Source organism: Zea mays, chromosome 8, assembly GCF_902167145.1.
Source record: "Zea mays cultivar B73 chromosome 8, Zm-B73-REFERENCE-NAM-5.0, whole genome shotgun sequence".
NCBI lineage: Eukaryota > Viridiplantae > Streptophyta > Magnoliopsida > Poales > Poaceae > Zea > Zea mays.
In genome coordinates, this window is record NC_050103.1 from 55,756,678 (window position 1) to 55,772,924 (window position 16,247).

Genomic DNA, 16,247 nt, shown 5'->3' on the forward strand with positions numbered 1-16,247 from the left:
CGTGCCTTGTTTCTTGTAACCACGCCATGTTCATCTTGTTTGTTCCTAAAGACCCATTTAGTCCCAATCACATTTTGTTTGGGTCTTTGGACTAAGGACCAGACTTCATTCCGGGTGAAGTTGTTCAACTCCTCTTGCATGGCAATTATCCAATCCGGATCACCCAATGCTTCTTCAACCTTAAGTGGCTCAAGAGAGGAAACAAACGAGTAAAATTCACAAAAATTAGCTAAACGAGATCGAGTTGTTACCCCTCTCCTGATGCTACCCAGAATGTTGTCCACCGGATGATCCCTTTGAATTGTTTGATGGACTCTAGGATGAGGCACTGATGGTTGTCTTTGTATTTGCTCCTCCTCATCATTCACTTCATCAAGAGGCACTTCACCATCAATACTTTCGTGTTCATCTTCTACCACTGTTGGCATCCTTTGATGATTTTCTTCATGGCTTGGATGACTTGAGGTTGATGGGTTTGCTTGGGTGGAGACTTTGTCACTCACCACCCTTGCACCCACATCAACAACCTCATTGGTGATCCATAAGGTTCCTTCCTCATCATCCTTTTCTTGAGGTCTCACCTCACCTATTGCAAGTTTCTTTATGGCCTCACAAGGTAGTTCTTCATTTCCTGCAGTGTCATTAGAAACATGCCCTTGCGAGCCATTAGACTCATCAAATGTCACGTCTATCGCTATTTCAACAAGACCGGTGGTATTGTTGAAAACACGATATCCATGCGCATTTGATGCATAACCAAGCAAGAAGCCCTCGTCCACTCTAGGAGCAAACTTTGAGCTCTTGACTTTCTTGTTAAGAATAAAACATTTACAACCAAATACTCTAAAATAATCAACTTTAGGTTTGTTACCAGTGAGAAGCTCATAAGCAGTCTTTTTGTAGATCTTATGAAGATAGAGACAGTTGATTGCATGACAGGCGGTGTTGACCGCCTCTGCCCAAAAGTTGTCAGGTGTCTTGTACTCATCCAACATGGTTCTTGCAGCTTCAATAAGAGTTTGGTTCTTTCTTTCCACAACACCATTTTGTTGTGGAGTGTAAGGCACCGAGAACTCATGTTTGATTCCCTCCTCTCCTAAGAATTCTTCGACACCTGTGTTCTTAAATTCCGTCCCATTATCACTTCTCACTTTCTTGATTTTGAGCTCAAATTCATTTTGAGCTCTCCTCATGAATTTCTTCAATATTTCTTGAGTTTCACCTTTATCACTCAAAAAGAAAACCCAGGTGAATCGAGAAAAATCATCAACAATGACTAAACCATACTTACTACCACCAATGCTAATGTAGGCCACAGGTCCGAAGAGGTCCATGTGAAGAAGCTCCAATGGCCTCTTTGTTGTGACCACATTCTTTGATTGATGCGGGACTCCATGTTGCTTTCCTGCTTGGCATGCGCCACAAACCCTATGTTTCTCAAATACAACCCTATGTTGGCTAAATTCCTCATACCGACATGGGCTAGCCGGCGATGCCATAGCCAACCCTTGTCGGACTTTGCCACTAAACAAGTCCCAGGCGTCACTTTACTTGTTGTGAAATCAACAAGATAAAGCTTGCCCTTCAAGCGACCAGTAAAGGCAACTGAGGAGTCCTCCCTTCTAAGGATCTTCACATCCACATCAGAAAATAAACAATTATAACCCATTCCACAAAGTTGTGAAACGGACAACAAATTATAGCTTAAAGAATCTACCAATAAAACATTTGAAAGTGATTATTGGTCAGAGATAGGAATTTTACCAATACCAATCACCTTACTCTTGCCACTATCTCCAAACACAATTTCTTGTGCTTCTTGAGTTAGTTGCAATGAATGAAACATGTCTTTCTCCCCGGTCATGTGATTTGTACATCCACTGTCAAGCACCCAACTTGACCCACTAGACACTACAACACATGTGGCCTTTTGTGACGAATATGCCATGACAATGGATATTTTCGTCATTGATCATTTTGTTTTGTGACGTATTTTTTGTGGCAAGATAAAATTATGATGAATTGAGTCTAACGTCGCTAATAGCATTGAGAAAACGTCGTAACACTAGCTATTCACCGTATCATGACGAACATCTTGTTATCACAAGGTCGTAGCAATAAATATCATAAATATATGACAATCCTATATCGTCATACAAATAAGTAATAGTTTAAAATGGCCATTTTAGTTATTAATCGAAAAGTATCTCTATATGTATGATCATAATATTTAAATGGCAATCACACCATGATAAAAATTGTGTCCACAAGAAAAAAAAAGTGAAAAATGTGTTCATAAAAAAGGAAAATGTTTATTAAAATATTCAAACTCAAGACATTTTATATTACAGAAATGTTTCATTGTTCAACTCTCTAGAGAACTCCCAGACCACGTCCTCACACCGTCACCATCGATCCCTCCCAAGTTCCCAACCATCCGCCGCCGCCACTGATCGGCTGCCCATCACATCCGCCGCCGCCACTGATCGGCTGCCCATCACATCCGCCGCCTCCACCGATCAGCGGTTGCAACTCGACAGGGCTGCCACATCCTGCTCCCTAGGGCCACCACATATGTCACACCCAGACGGACACACCACGCCCACTCGCAGATCCGGCGGCGGCCCGCCGCCACCCACCCTACTGCATCCTTCGCCGTCCCCCATCCGCAATCACAGCCTGCTAGCCGCCAGGACAGGGCCGCCACATCTCGCCAGAGCAGAGCCGCCACACATGGACTGTGTTGCTAGGACCGCCACATCTCGCTGGTGCATGGCCATCGCATCCGTGGCTCACATGCCAGTATGAAGGTATCTCACTATCTTCTGTTCTGCTAATCTGCTATCTGTGATGATCCATGGTGCATATTCGAGAGAGTCAGAGAGACTGAGTTCATAGACTAGCAGTATTATCATATAATAGAGAAGGGATCTAAATCCTTATTTTCTTTTAACAAATCTATGCAGGCTAACTCTCTGGTTTCTGCGATGAGTCAAACTAACCATTACTAGCTTGAAACTTGGTTTGTTCAGAGTGAGAAGTATGATGAGCATGCTATGTCAAGTGGTAAGCTATCAGCATCATTGGAAATTCAATGAAAACGTCCTCATCATGCTACTAATTGAGGGGGTTATATGACAATGAAATCTAGAGTATCTCACTCATTTTTACTAATTGAGGTTTGCTATTGCGTAAGGTTTTCTGGTTCCCTGTCTTATTACATTAACAATTTGTCAATTTTAGCTTAGATCTAATGCCATATTTTTTGTCTCTAAAAACACTCTATAAGCTACTTTACCATTTAATTTTAACTTAGATTAACACTATGTAAGCTGCTTGACCATTTATTTTTGTGCATTTATTTCCTCTCTTAATATAAGTTTTGCATTTATTTTGTTAGCTGCCATGATCAGCTCTGCATTTTCCATTAACAGGTTCTGTTAAATTTATTCATATAATAACTTGAGGTAATATAGGTCCTGATGTTCTCTTGGTCTTCGTAAGCAGTGTTGATGCTGGTAGAATATATCCTGAGTTAGAATGGTGAAGTTTGATGAGTTCGAATATCTCATGTTCTATTTAATGTTGACTCATTGTTATGGCCATTTTCCATGTAATATGCACTATAATCTCCATTCTCCAGTTTTCTTAGGAATTCATAGTTAGACCTTATTGCAGAACCATGTTTTCACGAGTATAGTATCTAGTAACGTGGTGAAATGTCAACTAATTCAGATTTGTTTTTGGTATATTGATAACTACAACAGGTAGCTAGTTCAAGAAAGGTATAAATTATAGGTAGTGTGGGGTGAGGAGCAGGCCACACATGCCCTAGCCCCTGACACACATTATAAGGAGTTATATATCTGATGACTTATTGAAAGTTTTTTAGAGGATTCTAACACTATCGGAAGACATTCCAATTTTACTAATATCCCTAACTAGAACTCATGAGCTTATTCCACATTGTGATGATATTGATTATGTCTATTTACATTTTTTACATGTTTGGAAGCTTGCTCCGTTAATCTAACTTGCCATGTTTACAAATAGAATCATTAATGTTATTATGCCATGTTTACAATCAGAATCATTTACATGTTTGGAAGCTTGTTCTGTTAATCACAATCGAACATGCCATGTTTTCATGTTATTATACAATCAGAATTATTTATGTTATTACAATTAGAATCATTTATGTTTACAATCAGAATCATATTTACATGTTTGCACTATGGTGAAGGTGACGAAGAGTCAATTGTGAGCCTTATTTATGTTATTATATCACTTCTAGGACAAACCGACTTCTACTTTTGCCAGCGTGATTGCCCTGGAATCCACAGTTGTTGCAAGTAGGAATATGCCAAATCGATCCCATAGACTTGCTATCAATGATTTCAAGTTGCTTGGTCGCCTGTTCAAACCATGGGACCGACTAGGCGACTAGTCGTGATTAGGCGATGACTAGGGCATTTAGTCGACCCCTAGTCGGTCCCTGGTCGTCCTAGACCATTTAGATTATGTTCTAATACACACACACATTATATAAATTAGAACAAATAGCTAGGATAAACAAAATAACATATTGCTTTAAACTCTGTAGATTGCAAACATAGACATAGGAGCAAGGCACTACCTAGCAATGGCTTAGGAGTAGAGAAGTAAGCCAAAAACTATCCACTAGTTCGGCACTGGTCACTGGCACAGATACAGAGAAGGGGGAGCAGGAGGAACCTTTAGATGACCAACTCAACTCATCAATGGTGCTTGTATGCAGGAGAGTGGAGAAGCCAGTAGTCTGTCATAGTCGCCGCCGGTGCTCTGTCATATGTCACAGCCACCACCGGTGCTGGTCTTCTATACTGCAGTAGGCCAGGTCTGAAGGCTGGAGGTCAGGCAAGAGAGGAGGTGTACCCTGGTTTTGGTGGCTGGGCGACTAGGTATTGGCAGAGGAGAGGAGAGGAGAGGCCAGACTAAATGATACTGTAGATGGGCTAAAAATGACCCAATAACGAAACCCTAGCCGGGTGAAAATGGCACAATACCAAAACCCTAGCCGGGCAACCAGGAAACACTAAGCGGATGATTAGTCGCCCTAATCGGCGATTAGTAGGACAACTAGATTGACCAGCCTATCTAGTTGAGTCATCTACCTAATCGAACACAAACAGGCGACTAGCCCGATAATCATGATTAATCGGACGACTTGAAATCATTGCTTGCTATTGCTGGTCAGCTTGCTATTGCTGGTCAGCTGGTGTTTCTGGCATAGCCATTGTTCTGACCAACCATATATAAATGCAAAGCTCCATCCTAAAAAAGTTATAGATTTTTAGAGCTAAAAGTAGTTTAACTGATATTTGGTTATTTGTCTTTCTTTATTCTTGACAAAAAGGACAGTTCATCACATCAAAGACAAATGGAATAGAGCAGAAGATCCAAAATGTCATTAGTTCAAATGAGACTCTTGTGTTACAGTTCACAACAGGAAGTAAAAGAAAATAAAAAAAGGAACATTTCAACAGTATGGCTTTCTTCTTTTCTCGATGCTTGGAATGCATGAGGTTTTTCTTTCTATCTATCCCTACGTTTGTTCTAAAAGACTAGACTGATTCATATCAAATTTCTATATAATTTCAAGTGGCTGCTTTCTAGAGCGATGGTGATGGCAGCTAGGCAGGACACTGAGGAGGGAGGGGCAAGTGGTGTTCTTAGCTCAACGGATCAGATCGATCATGTGCTGAGCAACACTTTTTGAGGTATCTCAGGTGTGTAATTCTTGCAGGGACAATGGCGATGGGATAGCAGAGCGGGGTGGCATGCTTGCAGTACCTCCTCGACGCCGCCTACGATGCCAGCTTCAACTTCTTTTGACTCCACAGAATTGTAGGCTCATTTGCTCCCTCATCTTCCTACCTCGGTTTGTGAGTAATGAAAGGTGAATGGATGCACATTTGCAAACCTGTTTCCTTGTCAGGTACCCGAACTGCCAATACACTTCAGTGTGGGTAAGAAGCACATTTTGATCTAATCAGTCGTACTGTAACCGCTCTCTATATTGTTTCACCTTTGATATAACCTTTTGTGTCATATTTTATTACTTGGTCACTGTGTTATAATACAAAATGCTAGAGCCCTGGTGAGGCAAGCAACACCCGCCTACTGTTCTAGTTAGATGCAGACTACCCCATTTCTCTGCCTCTTCAAGGGTTACACATATATCTTGGTTTTGCTGCATTCTAAATGTGATTTGATGGTTACTTGCTTATTTTATACCATTTTTCTTTACTAATTGAGGAAACATAATCATACAAATCATTAGGGTTTTGGTTACTAGTTAGTATTCCCATAATGAATATTCTATGATGTTATGACTGTTTTTGTTCCTTACTTTTTCAAAGACAGCGGTGATCAACTACACCTATTCACATTGCTAACTCAATTCAAAATAGAATTATGCTGCAAGCTACACAAGGTCTTGACATCCAAAATGTGAAGTGTGTAATTGTTTGTATATTAGAGATAACTTTATGCATTCTGGTATGCTAATGTTTGTTTTGGTTTCGTTTTATCCATATCTCTTGTCTTATTTTTATACATTCTTGTTGATAGGATACAATGGAAGCACTTGTGACTGAGACTAGAATAGAAGGGAAAGAATCTAAGACCTCTATAGAAGCAATTGCTCAAGTATTGGCTTCATCAAGATATCTTCAAAATGTTCTTGTAGCTGCAATAAAGAGAAGCGGGAATGGTGGTGATGCTACATGCGTAGAAGTAGAAATGTTGGTCTTGTAGCTCCAAGAGTTGCTCAAGTATTTGCTTCATCAATTTTTTTTTTCAAAATGTTGTTCTTGTAGCTGCAACAAAGAGAAACTGCAATGGTGGTGATGCTAAATGTTGGTATTGTAGCTCCAAGATTTGGTTTTTGATGAATGATATCTATGATAATACGTTGCTAAGTATATGTGATGATCAATCATTGTTGTTTAATTATAATGGGTTGTGATTCATGTGCTATATTGATAATGCTGATAGTTAAAAAGTAAAATGGCCTTGGTTGGGCCAAATGTTTTGTGATGAAAAAATTGTCATAACTTGAATGACACGTAAGATCCAAGTCATGCCATGTCATGTTAGTGTTTAATTTTGTGACGTTTTCTATATTATGTGGGGGTATGTTGTTTTGTTTTTTGAGATGTTTAATGACGAAAAAAGTGTGTCACAAAACAATGACGATGAAACATATGTCACTAAATTTATGATGGAAAAACATTAATCGTCATAGAACATGTAATGCCACGCATGATAGGTGACGAAGCGATTTTCGTCATGGAGATGTCATAAGCTGCAAAATGTGACGTAAATTCAAGGTTTTGTGACACAAAGGGATTGTCACAGAAGGTCACAAGTGTTGTAGTGAGAGGAGTAGACCTGCAAAACAAGTTTAGGCTATGCTTTTAGGTACCCAAATTGAATTGGGTCCTACAGTGTTAGTTATAGCCTTGGGTACCCACACACTTCTTTTCATGACTTTTCGTTTAGTGTACGCACCCACATATTTCACAACCAATTTCCCTAAATCCCAAGTCAACATATAATCACAAAGATATGAGTGGGAAATGGGAGCAATAGATTTTTGTCCACTTGAGGATCCCACTTCCTTCATCTTACTCTTTGTGGAACTCAAGTTAACCTTTACCTGAGGTGACTTGTCATTTGAGGAGTGAATCCTCCCCAAGGCATCATATAGGGTGGTTCCCTCTATGAACTTGGGGGATCTCCACCCCTTATGCACTGTGCTAGGGTTTTCCTTGGATGAGTTGAACCCAAGCCCCCTTCTTCCATTGTTGGGCTTAAGGGACTTGTACTTGGGTTTAACTTTCTTTAACCCATCATTGCTAGAGCATCTTTTCAAAATTTCTTTGACCTTTACCTGTGGGCTATTCTTCCTTGCATGGTTAGTTAGACAACAAGAAGCATGATATTTGGCACAATGTTTGCAAGAATTATCATTTGAGCTAGACTTAGATTCAAATACTAAAGATGAGGCATTGATGTTCTTGCAATTTTCAAGTTGCACTTGAAATTCTTGATTTTGAACATTCAAGCTTAACATGCTTGTTTCAAGTGCATTCTTTTCATTTGCAAGATTAGCTATAGAGGTTTTCATGTTAATTACTTCTTTATCTTTATTCTCTATAGTTATCTTGACTAAAGAGACTTCCTTAGTCAAGACATCTAGCATTTCATCTTTATTGTGAATCAACTCTTGAAGCTCTAGGTTTCTTTCCTTTTCAAGGATAAGCAAGTCTTCTTGAGCATCAAGAGTTGCTTTTCTTTTATCTAGCTTCTCCATTAATTTGGTGATAACATTTTATCCATTCAAGCCAAATTCTTTAATCATTTTATTTTTCATGGCAATTTGATCATCATCATCATCATTTGAAAAATCATTACTAAATAAGGTTACCTTATCTCCCTTTGCCATGAGGCAAGTTGGAGTGTAGGAGTCGTCTTGTAGGTTGGTGAAGAGTTGCGCGCTTGATGTAGATTGGATGGCCACATTTGCCACCACTTCCTCTTCCTCGGAGCTAGAACTCTCTTCATCGGAGTTCCATTCTTCACCAATATGGGCTTGACCATACTTCTTCTTCTTGAAGTATCCCTTGGTCTTGCCTCCCTTTTTAAACTTGTCCTTCTTGTATTCCTTCTTGTCTTCTTGTTTCTTGTTAGGACAATCCGCTATGAAATGACCGGTTTGGCCACATTCATAGCATTCCCTCTTCTTTCCTTTCCTTTGGAACTTGTCATTCTTCCTTACAAATTTCTTGAATGTTTTGATGAACATAGCTGTGTCTTCATCACTTGAGCTATCTTCATCACTTGAGGTCTCGACCACTTTCTTTGCTTTGTGGTCTTTGTTCTTCTTGGGGTTGTCTTGTTCATTTGTGATCAAGGCATGAGAGTCTCTTGTCTTGATGGGGGCTTCTTCGGACTCGTGTTGTTGAATTTTTGCAAATAATTGATGAGGCGTCATATCCTCATAGTCATCACGATCCCTTATCATCCTTGCAAGACTCTTATCCTTTTCTTTATAAGCTCTCATGAACAATCTTGTGACCTTGGAGTCACTCCAATCTTCACTCCCAAGTACTCTTATTTTGTTGACCAACACCATCAACCGATCAAAGAGTGATTGAAGCGACTCACCCTTTGTCCAATCGTATCTTGCAAGCTCACTTTCCAAAGCTTCAACTCTATGTCTCTTAGCTTTGGGATCTCCTTCATGTGACATTTTAAGAATATTCCAAATGTCACGGGCATCTTCTCTTCCTTGAACTTTCCGGTATTCTTCCGGACAAAGACTTCCTTTAATTATGCTCACTGCTTGAGCATTGCGATGAACCTCTTGCATCATTTCCGGAGTCATCTCTTCTCCTTGGGCAGGCTTATACATACCTACATTAACAATCTCCCAAAGACTAGGATGCACACCGATTAAATGCGACTTCATCTTGTCGGCCCACTCATCATAGTTCAAATCACTAAGAGTTTGTAACTTTCCAAGTGGGGCGGAAGAGAAGTTGGGAATATAATTTCTAGAGTAATCGAATTGAACTTTGCTAAATTCGTTACCTTTGCTTTTGGTAGAAGATCCTTCGGTGTTGAGACTTACCTTACTCAATACCTTAGACACCAAAAGATCCACTGGATCGTCATTGTAATCAAATGTTCCCTTACCTTTATCTTCTTCGGCCTTTCTTCTTGATTCTTCTTCTTCGGCCTTTTTCTTAGCATCTTCCTCTTTCATTTTGAGGAACATTCTCTCGGCAATCTTCATGGCGAGGTCGAGGGCCTTGGGGTCCACTTCCTCACCGGAAGATGTGACGGGGATTTCCTCGAGGAGAGGATCCACATGGTCTCGTTGTGTAGACATGATCATTTCCTCACGCGGTTAAGCGTAAAACGAGGTACGTAGCTTTGATACCAATTGAAAGTAGCCTAGAGGGGGGGGGGGTGAATAGGCTACACCTGAAAATTTTCACTAAAAACTTCGAGATAGGTTAAATTAAAGTTGCACTGGTGCAAACCGGTTCAGTCGATTTTAATTACAACTGAACAAGTTTGAACCTGCTCAACTTAAATTACATAATCTATTGAACAAATGCGAAGTAGTGAAGAATATAGCTAAAGACTTGCCCTACACAAAATCTACTCGAATGAATAATATGAACCAACCACCGAATATAAAGCGCTTGTCAAGAACACACAAGAACACGCGATATAACCCGAGGTTCGGCAACCACCACAAAGGTGTCCTACTCCTCGTTGAGGAACCCACAAAGGGCTGGGTCTTTTCCAACCCTAATCCTCCACAAGCCGACCACAAAGGTCAAGGCAATCTCTTCTCAAATCAGCTCAAAGAGCGGGTGATACAAACTTCTTGGGGTCGTCCACAAATTTGGAGACTCCCAAGCAACCTCTAACCGTCAAGGAACACGAGGTTCCAAGAGTAACAAATCCGCACACGGTTAAGTTTGCAACGAGCTCAAGAACAAAGAGAATGGGAGAATCGAGATGAAATTGACAGCGAGTTCGATCGAGTTCACCTCACACCAAGGGTCCTTCAAATGATTGAAGGAGATGCGATTGCGGGTGTGAAAGGTGAAATGAATGCGCTTGTTTGAAGGTTGGTCAGCCAAGAATTCGTGGGAGAGGCAGGAGTAAATGAGAGAGAGAGTGTGAGGGGGTATATAAAGGATCCCCCAAAAGCTGGCAGCCGTTGGGAGAAAAAGAGTAAAAACCGGTTGAACCGGTTTTCAGACCGGTTGAACCGGTTTCTACTAGGGGGATCCCGGTCCACTGAGCTACTCAGCCGGAGACTCGACCGGTTTCAAAACCGGCTGAGTAAGGAAAAAATTCGGCTCAACCGGTTTTAGAAAAATATCTGCTGCGACTTTTCTGACAGCTCTGACTGTCAGACAGGTCAGAGTAGAGGTGGCAGGTGAACAGTACCGAAACCGGTTGAACCGGTTTCAGGACCGGTTGAACCGGTTTTGGGGGCTGAAACCAAATTTTGAGTATTTTGAAGAGAACAAAAGCGGAGTCTTTGTGGGAGGTAAAATTTGTTTTTCTCAAGGGCATTCATGATCTAGAAAAATGATCTCCAAGATGTTTTCAAAAGATTTTGAACTTGGCTCATTGCACAACTTACTTAACCATCACGGATCCCTCTTAATTGCACGGTGATTCCTATGACTCAAGAATTATAAATTTAGCACCGCCGTTGTTTCTAAGCACTTGGAGCACGCCATTTGATGTGGAATTTTAAATCTGCTGTGCTTTATACATTTATGCTCGTAAGATCTGTGCTTCTCCTGTCTGTAGAATTACTGTGTACATACTAGGAGCAAACTTGTTAGAATCTCAGTTTGTTTTGTCATTAATCACCAAAACCCTCAATTTGGGTTGATTGCACTTACAGTCCTCCAATCTTCCCTATGTACAGGTGATATTGCAAGTACTGCTCTCTCCATAAGTTCAACCGAAGGTGCTTTTATTGTCTCAAAGAATACTTCCGAAGGTAGAGGGTGCCCCTGCGCCGCTGACTTAGCTAGCAGGTCTACATGCTCATTTTCCCCTCTTGAAATATTTTTTTACAGAAAATCCTTCGAAAGAAGCCTCCAATCTTCGGACTGTATCTAAGTATTTTTCAAGCTTCGGATCCCTTGCCTTGCTGCTCTTGTCTACATTGTCAGAAATAACTTGAGAATCAGTTGTAACTACTGCCCTTATTATTCCCATTGCCTTTAGCTTCCGAAGCCCCAACAGAAGGGCTTCATATTAAGCAATATTATTTGTACAACTAAAGTCCAGCCTTGCTGCGTAGCATGTCCTGACTTTAGAGGGCACTACTAAAACAGCAGTCGCTCCTGCGTCGAAGGTTCCCTAGGAACTGTCACAGAATAATGTCTAGGCTTCGACCTCTTTTATTGATTCTTCTCTCTGAGCCCCTGACGTCCAATCAGCAATGAAATCTACTAACGCCTGGGACTGAATTGAGGATCTATGTACATAATCAATTGTGAATTCATTGAGTTCTGCAACCCATTTTCAAATTCTTCCTGTTGTTTCTCTGTTTCTCATTATGTCCTTCAGAGGTTGTGATGAAGGTACAATTATATGATAGGCTTGAAAATAATGCCGAAGCTTTTTGGAGGCCATTAGCACAACATACAGTACCTTCTCCAATTCTGTGTAATTTTGCTTTGATAAATTGAGTACTTCGGAGACGAAGTATACTGGTGCTTGTCTTTTTACTTGACCATCTTGCTTCTCCTGCACTAATGCCGCACTGACTGCAGAATGGGAGGCTGCCACATACAGGAGTAACGGAGTCCCTGATGAAGGTGGAGTTAAAGTTGTCAAGTTTATCAAGTATTGCTTTAATTCTTCAAAAGCCTTTTGTTGAGCCGGACCCCATTGGAAAACTTCGGTTGACTTTTGTATTTCAAAGAATGGAAGATTTCTTTCTGCTGATCTTGATATAAATCTATTTAATGATGCCAACCTTCCTGCCAATCATTGAGCCCCCTTCTTTGAGTTTGGCGGCTCCATCCGAAGGATAGCTTCGATCTTACTTGGGTTAGCTTCGATTCCCTTCGTTGATACTAGACAGCCAAGGAACTTGCCCTTCTTTACTCCAAAACACACTTTTCTGGATTTAGCTTAAGACCAGCTTGCCTGAAATTGGCAAACGTCTCTTGCAAGTCAGCAATATGATTGTCTTGTTTCGTGCTTTTTAATATGATGTCATCAACATAAGTCAGCACATTCTTGCCTATTTGATAATGAAGGACCTTGGCTGTCGTTCTGCTGAAGCTTCCTCCAGCATTCTTGAGCCCCTCAGGCATCCAAAGGTAACAATAAGTACCACTGGGAGTTATGAAGCTTGTTTTGGCTCATCTTCTTTCTTTATCCAAATCTGGTGATAGCCTGAGTAGCAGTCCAGTAGGCTCATAAGTTCCGAAGAAGCTGCTGCATCGACAAGGGAGTCTATTCTTGGTAAAGGGAACTCGTCCTTTGGACATGCCTTGTTGAGATTTGTGAAATCAATACACATTCTCCATGTCCCATTAGCCTTCTTCACCATAATAGTGTTGGCTAGCCACTCTAGATATGTTACTTCTCTGATAACACCAGCACTGAGAAGTCTTTTACTTCATTCCGAGCACCTTTGGCTTTATCCTCAGACATTTTCCGAAGTCTTCGCTTCCTTGGCCTGAAAGATGGATCCACGTTGAGTGAATATTCAATGATATCTTTGTTAACACCACATAGATCGTTAGCTGTCCAAGCGAAGACATCCTTGTTTAACAAAAATCTTAGCAGAGTCCTTTCTTGTTCATTAGATAACTGAGATCCCAGCAGTACCCTTTGATCTGCTATATTTTCACACAAGAGCATAGGCTTCGGCTGATCTACCGAAGCAGCCTTCTCTCTTTTGTGCTTATATTGTTGAGAAGCTTCGACTCCATCTATGTTATGGATCGCCTTCGAATCCGTCCAACTCCCTTCAGCTCTCCTGGCAGCTTCTTGACTCCCATGAACAGTAATAGGCCCTTGTTCCGTAGGTATCTTCATGCACAAGTACGCTGGGTGGAGTATGGCTTCGAAGGCATTAAGCGTGCCCCGACCAATGATTGCATTGTATGGGTATTCCATGTCAACAATGTCAAAGATAACTTGTTCAGACCTTGTGTTGTGGACATAACCGAAGGTAACTGATATTGCCATTTTACCAAGTGCTACAATCTGCCTCCCCCCGAAGCCACAAAGAGGGTGTGTTGCATCATGAATCTTGTCCTCTAGTTCTTGCATTTGTCTGAAAGCCTTTGCAAATATGATGTTCGCTGCACTGCCTATGTCAACCAGAACATTGTGGACCAGAAATCCCTTGATAATACAAGATATAACCATGGCATCATTGTGAGGATAGTCTTTAAGCTGAAGATCCTCCTGAGAGAAGGTGATTGGGATATGAGACCACTTGGATCTGATGAAGGGTCCTTGCACCCCAACATGCTACACTCTTCTCTGTGCTTCCTTCTTCTGCTTCTTGTTAGCTGGCTCTAAGCTCGAACCGCCTATGATTGGGAGCACCAGCTTCGTTACCGAAGGTGCTTTAGCTTGGTTGTCGTACGAAGCCATGGGCACAACAATGGAAGTGAGTTCACCGGAGGTGGGCACCAATGTTGGTCACTTGTTCTCAAATGCTACGAGTAAAGAACAAGGCAACACAAAAGTTAAAGGTTAAAGACCTTCGTCCTCCGAAGCATTATCTCCCTTAGTATATAATGGTCCTCAGACGAAGGTTATGAAGGACATACCTTCATCATCTCAATATGTAATGAAAAGCAGGAACATATGATACATATAAAGAATATGAATAATCATATCAAATCATTAGATTATTTATATTCTCATTGTATAATCATGAATAAACATTAACAATATCGAATTACATTTATACCTTCGTCTTGCCAGAAGGTAAGAATCCAAGAATGACGTGCAAGTGAATACAAGTCAGCGTGAACAGTACGGGGGTACTGTTCACCTATTTATAGGCACGGGATGCAACCCGGTCAAAAATTACATTTATATCCTTGATAACTAGTTATAATCATGACACAAATTATCAGGGACTAAGCGGTCTTTTCCTCTTTAAGTCGGTGCTGCCCTTCGTCTCAGTCGTGTCATCATGCCGAAGCTCCCTTGATTACAGCTTCTGCATATACCTTCATGTTACGCCTGTTTGCATATGGCCTTGCCGAAGGTGATTTTGCTTAGAGGACCTTCAGTGGAGAAAAAGACCCCCAACAATAGGTTATTGTTGTATGCTCCTTGTCCTCTCCATAGAAAAGGAAGAACATTTTCCTCGGTTAAGAGTTGAATCTTCCTCCAAAACTTCTTTCTCCTCTTTTGCTTCTTGGGGCCAGTGGTCTGAAGGTATTTTGCTAGGTTCCTGAGGATTGAGGATGACCTTTATTTCCCTGAGTGTGATTGTTTTTGTCTTTGTTCTAATTTGGTTATGTATGGTCCTGATGTGTCTTGGTTTGAACCGTCCACCAACGCCCCTGGTCATCTCAGAATATCTCATGACCTCTGAAAGCATCTTGGCCCCTGGTTGGTTTTAGTGATTAATGACAACATAAGATTATATGTGACTAACATGTGTTTTGTAGAGCAAATGGTAAGTTAGGTCACATTACAGGAGGTTGCATTGCAACATTGAAAACAATCCCTCAGATGAGAACTTGAAGCGACGACTGAAAAAGGCGAATCAAAAGATGAAGATCTTCATATTCCAAGTGTCGAAGGAGTTGTGGACACTTGGTATAGAATTAGGTCTTCTATTTTGTTTTAGTCATACTATAAAGAGGGGTTGTGGATGAGTAGTTTGACCAAGAGAATTCTAGTGTAGTGTTGGTGCACGTTCACACTCACAACTAGTACTAGGTGTCACTTTATAACACACTTACAAGTTAGAACGAAATCGGGTTAGAAAAACCAAAGGAAAAGAAGTTGGCTTTTCTATCTTAGGGGCACCGAACTATCCGGTGCGACCCCTAACAGTGGAGCCAGGCTGCCCGGGGGCAGCCTCTCTGCCCCCGAGAAAACCCGAGAGCAACGAGTTCACGAAGTCGATATTTAGCATGCGCACCGGACTGTCCCATGCACACCGGACAGTCAATGTTCACTGTCTGGTGCGCTGTCAGAGCAACGGCTAGCTATCGGAACTAGCCGTTGGAGCGCACCATTGGCGCACCGGACTGTCCTATTTATACCCCCTCCACCAGCCACATTAAGTGTCTTGCTGCCCACATTTGCTTGTATTCATTGCTAGTGCATTGCAAGCTAATAAAGCTTGGTGAGGTGATTAGGAAAATCATAATCCCATGTTAGGACCTCATTAGTGAGTATGAGAGCCACCTAGAGCACACACCACATGCATTAGACTTCTCTTGGTCAAGTTAAAGTCTATAGCTTGTTACTCTTGGTGATCGGCATCACCTAGACGGCTTGGTGGAGATTGGAGTGTGGTGATCACCACAGAGGACTTGTTGGTGACCGGGCTCAAGTTTGTACGCCGTCATGAGGGACCCACCGCGCTGGAGTGGCAAAGGATCATCTCATAGAGAGCACTTGGTTCTTGCGAGGACCAAGGGGGAGCCATACCCTTG

General features: G+C 41.4%; 1 long non-coding RNA gene across 2 annotated transcripts; it reads left to right on the forward strand.

Moving 5' to 3' along the window:
- The first annotated feature begins 2,371 nt into the window (after positions 1 to 2,371).
- On the forward strand, positions 2,372 to 6,971 carry LOC103635213 (uncharacterized). Of its 2 annotated transcripts, none has more exons than XR_557227.4 (3): positions 2,372 to 2,810; positions 5,786 to 5,886; positions 6,613 to 6,971. It is a non-coding gene; the product is annotated as an uncharacterized lncRNA (long non-coding RNA). The 2 variants fall into 2 exon arrangements; XR_002264684.3 differs by having other exon boundaries at positions 2,374 to 2,810; positions 2,967 to 6,008.
- Positions 6,972 to 16,247: the final 9,276 nt, after the last annotated feature.